Source organism: Dendrobium catenatum, unplaced genomic scaffold (assembly GCF_001605985.2).
Source record: "Dendrobium catenatum unplaced genomic scaffold, ASM160598v2 fragScaff_scaffold_1232, whole genome shotgun sequence".
Taxonomy (NCBI): Eukaryota; Viridiplantae; Streptophyta; class Magnoliopsida; order Asparagales; family Orchidaceae; genus Dendrobium; species Dendrobium catenatum.
In genome coordinates, this window is record NW_021319694.1 from 1,457,194 (window position 1) to 1,462,643 (window position 5,450).

Here is a 5,450-nt window from a genome sequence, read left to right on the forward strand (position 1 = left end):
GTTCGTGCGTATCCAGAGAGTGCAAGGGGCAGTTTTGTGAATGAAAGGAAGAGCAGGCCGTTCATATCAGTTGCCGAGAGAGAGATCCTGCCAATGGGGAGGAGTTGGGGCTGAGGAAGTGCGAATTAGAGAGAGTGAGGGATCGTGGGATGGTTAAGTTTCGAACTGCAGGCGTTGAGCATGAAGCCTAGAGATTTTGGGAACTGTAGAGAGAACCGAAAATTTGGTTTCTTTTGTCTAGATGGGGTCATGGGCTGGACCGATCATTAGACATTTAAAAGCCTTAATGATGTCAGAATGTAGCGATCTTGAGCTCGTTGGATTTGTCTCGTCGAGCCGTTCGATTTGAGTATAAGCTCGTTAAAATCGGAGACCGTTTGATAACTCAAATTGCGGTTTGAACCTTTTGGTAGCGCTTTGGGTTATTGATTCGGACTCATTTGGGCTCGTATTGGGTTGAATTCGGTGTCATTGGGTTTGGAACGAGTTGATTTGAAGTTGAATTAGAATTGGATTGAATTTTATTCTGATTCGAGTCCAGTGATAGGTTCGAGTCAATGCTACGTCATTGGGCGTCCACCTAAGGGAAATCCTATGGGCGACGTCTACACTAGGCTACAAAAATCTAGGTGCTAGAATTGAATCCGGGAGAAATTGACCTTGAATAATGAGGTCAACACTTTGTATTCTCACTATGTAATATACTCTATAATATGTTTATTAAGCTAAAGCCTTCCCCCAAGGAAGGACCTCATTTGTAATCAGCAACAATACTAGTAGATTCATTTATATTGGGCCAGGCCCCGTGGTTTTTTCCCCTTTTTCAAGGTTTTTTCACATAAAATACTTGGTGTCTCTAGTGAATGATTCACCCTCTCTCTTATCTGATTGAGTGTCAGATTTTTGTATAACCCTAAGATGTTAAACTTTATATTTCTCTACCGCCGTGAATACTCTAGGACGCAACAATAATTAAATTTTAAAATTCATATATTAAATCTTAAAATATTCAATTTGAAATTTTCAATTTTTTTTTCTAAGATAAGACTTTTGTTACTTCATTTCTTTTTATTTTGTTTGTCATTTGGAAGGTATATGGGCGACCACTTCTAGATTAGGATCAAGATTAGAGTGGCCCCATTTGACTTTATTATTTGCTTCCTAATGTTTTAAAATTTTCATCTTTTCGTAGTTTCCTTTTCAAGATTAGAAAATAATGTAATGCTTTATATATTTGTTTTGTAGTTAAAAAATGAGATTAAAATCTCTAGGTTATGTAATTGGAAGCTAACCCCTTTATATTCATCTTAGTGGAAGGCCATGGTATCTACCTTATCACTTTTCTCTCTTTCCTAATCTCTTATATTCCTTGCTCGACATATCTAACCTCTTTTTATAGGTTTTCCCATCTCGTGCTACAAGAAAATATTGCATAAGCTCCATTGCATGTGACTAGACAAAAATAAGGCACCATTGACATAGTTTGGCTCCCATCCTTTGACCACCCTCCAAATATCTTGAACTAATCAAAAACATCAAATCAGATTATTACACATTTGCTAACCTTCCAAGCCTCCTCACCTCATAATGAAAAAAATTAGGCCCATCTTTTAATCACATATTTCATGAATAGCCAAACAAAAATTAAAATAAAGCACTAATGTAACCTCCACAAAACAGTTTAAAATCTATTAAATCCTCTACAAAAAAAAATCAAAATTATCTTGCCTAGCCTTTTCCTATAACTTATAAGAGGATCCATTCACTTAATCACTCTGATGCCTCATCCTTAAAAGTAAAATCCTAAGGGGCGGTTCTAAGGCCTATTTAACTTGAGCTCTTGGCTAAGTCTCTTCCTTTAGCTCAAACCCCACATAAAATTTCTCCAATTATCTAAGTTTGTTCAATATTTTATTAGTTTTAAAAGTTCATGAGGGTTGCGAAACCCTTAAGATTTAGTCCCAAGGCTAACCAAGAGGGAGGGGGGGTAAATTGGTGATTTAAAAAACTTCTTTAGACACAAAGAAAAATCCCCTTCTTAAAGCTTTTAAAACATCTAAAAATAGAAAATGAATACAATGTAATATCAATCACAGATTTTCAACCAATCAGTTATATCCAAAATTAAATATAGAAAATAATGTGAAAAAAAAATAAAGAATAAGCACACTAGAGATTTATAGAGTTTCGATCAACCTAACCTATGTCCATTCTCCAGAACCTCTGTTATAAGTATTGTACTAAACCTTTACTGACTCTCCTTTAGCCCTCACAGCTAGGTAGAGAAGCCCTTAACAAATAACTTCCACCTTTCCCAGTGTGATGGAGTACTGTAATCCTTTTTCTCCCTCCAGGAGATGGTAGAGGGCCATAAATACTTTAACAAGTAGAGAACCTTGAATCGCTTTCATCTTCCCTAGTACAGTAGAGTAGTTAGGTTCTTTGACACCAAAGAGATATTCTTCTTCCCGAAACTTCCCTTAAGACAAATCTTGAATCTGATGGTACTATAATGCAAGCTTATCGGAGCAACCGTGTCAAACCCTCTCCACACTCTCTTGAAACCCTCAAGGATCTTCTCCCTCTCAATCTCCACCCTTTCCTCCCTCCCTTTCAAGGCTATCTCTTCATGTTTTCTCCAGAAGAATGAAGAATTAATGCACGCAAAAGACACTTGCAATGTCTTTGGAGAAAGCTTAAATAGAGGTCTTCAAAAAACCCTAGAAACTCAATTTTGGTGGCAAAGATTTCTCAGTACGATGTACAAATTTTGAAAATACCTAGAAACTCAATTTTGGCACCAAATATTATCTTGTACGATTGCAGGATCATCCAGTATAATGTGTAGAATTTGACTTGATAGTCCTGGACGATCTCCAAATAGTCCAGTATGATCAGTTCAAATTTGTACATATCGTCTAGTATAATATCAGGGATCATTCTAGATGATTAGAATAAAAAATAAGGTATTTTGTCTAGGATGATTAAGTATCGTCTCATGTACCTCTCGGATTGTCTAGTATGATCTTCACTAATCATCCTAGATGATTAGATTAAATAAATTAACCATAATTAGTCCCCTAATCATAGGACCAATTTAGACATTATTGTCATAGATAATCCAGTATGATGTACATCATCCTTGATGATTAGATTAAAATAAGAAATTTAAAATATTGCCTAAATTGTGATTAGCTGCTATTTTTCATGATCATAACTAATCATCCTGGATGATCTAAATCATCAAGTACGATTGATTAGATGAGCTGATCGTACAGTATGATATAAATCATACAGTATGATTAGTTCAAAATTTAAACAAATTTTTTCGACTCAATCTCACTCCACCTAAGTGTGTATTTGTATGGTCACTTAGCTAGCATACACCCTTATACGACTTAACTCAATAAATCAAAAATATATCATTGAATATTATAAAAATATTTACAATATAACCTATTCTTCTCAATCTTGAGCCTTGAATCTTCTTTGGATGGTGCATGATGTTCCTAAAATATTAGTACACACACAAATAAAAATATATTGTGAATGAAAGTAGATATAAGGATGTGAGACACAATATTTGTTATCATCAAAAAATATAAACATGTGAGCTCGAGTTGTAATAATTTTCCCACCAAATTATTTTAAATACTTTTATCCAAATTTCCATGCCTAGGGTCAACATTGGTATCAAAACTAAAGCTTGGATATTGGCTATTTTAGTATATTGAATTTTTTTTTTAAATTTTCAATTGGCATTAATAAAGAAAAGAAAGATACAACCTACTATGTAATAGAAAAATTCTCACATTCCTTCTTTCTTAAGTCAACAAAACGTGGAGGAAGTTCACTATTAACAAAAACATCTCAAAATAAATCCCATAATAAGGCTTGATGAGAGCAGAAATCTTCCACTCTATTATAATCTGTAGAAACATAATGGAAAATAACATTCTTAGAAACTTCTAGAAATGAGAAATCCAAACTATGAACATGCTTTATTCTCTCTAAAGACTTTATCACTGAATTCTATAACACCTTGATAACATTAACATTATCACATTCTATAATGATTCCTTTCTTGTCCTTCAGCCAATCTTGCATAAATTTTTTAAATTCTAACATTGTAATATGTTCTAATAATGAGGTATCCAAATGAATTAATTGTTTCCATAAGCTATCATCTCTATACCTTTATCATTAAGCAATACTCCAGCTATACCCATAATATTGGATTGCAACAATAAAGAATCTACATTCAATTTGATCCAATCTTTAGGAGGGGGATACCAAGCATTTAATAATAGATTATGCTGATTAGTATTCCAGATCTTACCAATTGGAAACAAGTGAGATTGAGTATATTGTGAAAGAATTTGAGATGCAATCATAGTTCCTGATGGGATAGATTTTTTGTGTTTGAAAAGATTTCTAGCATTCTAAATATGATAAACAACTGATAAGTATAATTTAGCAAATCCTTTAATAACACTTGATTCTTTCTTTAAACAATCAAAATAGTGAGATAGATTAAAAAAATTTAGTAACATAAATACCCATTGTTTAAATATCTCCATTGATTATTAGGAGGTTTAACTTATGGCACTTATGATTGGTAGATAAATTATCCACTAGAGAAGATTATTTCATCTTAGAGTTAGATAACTTTATTATTTTTATTTAATAAAAGATATTTTGATAGAGATTCGGAAAGGATAACCTCATATGGTTGCATATGAAGGACATGCTAAGAGAAAAGTATTGACCAAGACACAATGATAAGAAATTATGTGGCCATCATTTAACTTTAAGGAAAGGAACCCTTTAGTTTTTGAGTACATTGACACTTTTGAGGACTTAATCTAGGATCAACACTATATATAATGATTTTAAACTAACACCTTAATTTTTATTGATCTTAGGATATTTTAGAAATGTGGAAGAGATCCTTCCAATTTTCCCTTATGGTAGAAGGTTACCTCCTTTCAGAGTCCTTAGAGTTAGATCACCCCCACTCTTAACAAGAGGCCTATTAGTATGCATATATCCATCGCCAACGGTACTTATATTACTAGATCTTTTATCAAGTAGACTTTTAAGGACACTAGTGAGAACATATATTTAAAATGGTTTAGGAAGGGTTATATGTAACATAAATATATAGCCTAAATTCTCTTTTTAGAGGAATCTAATTCACTTAGAGTTGATGATGATATTTAAGAAGTTTTTGATGAGAAAACCCTATCTAAAGAGAGGATTGTGCTAAAGGATACTTACCATATTAAATTTATGAGGTGTTTGTGGATTTCTATAAGTGCAATAAAGTATTGGAATTGGAAGTAAAACTTCTCTATATAGTTATTCTATAATAAGAAAAGTGTAATTATTGATAGTGGGAACTCCATGAATGTAATGTTCATCCGTGCACTTAGAAGAACTAAACTCAA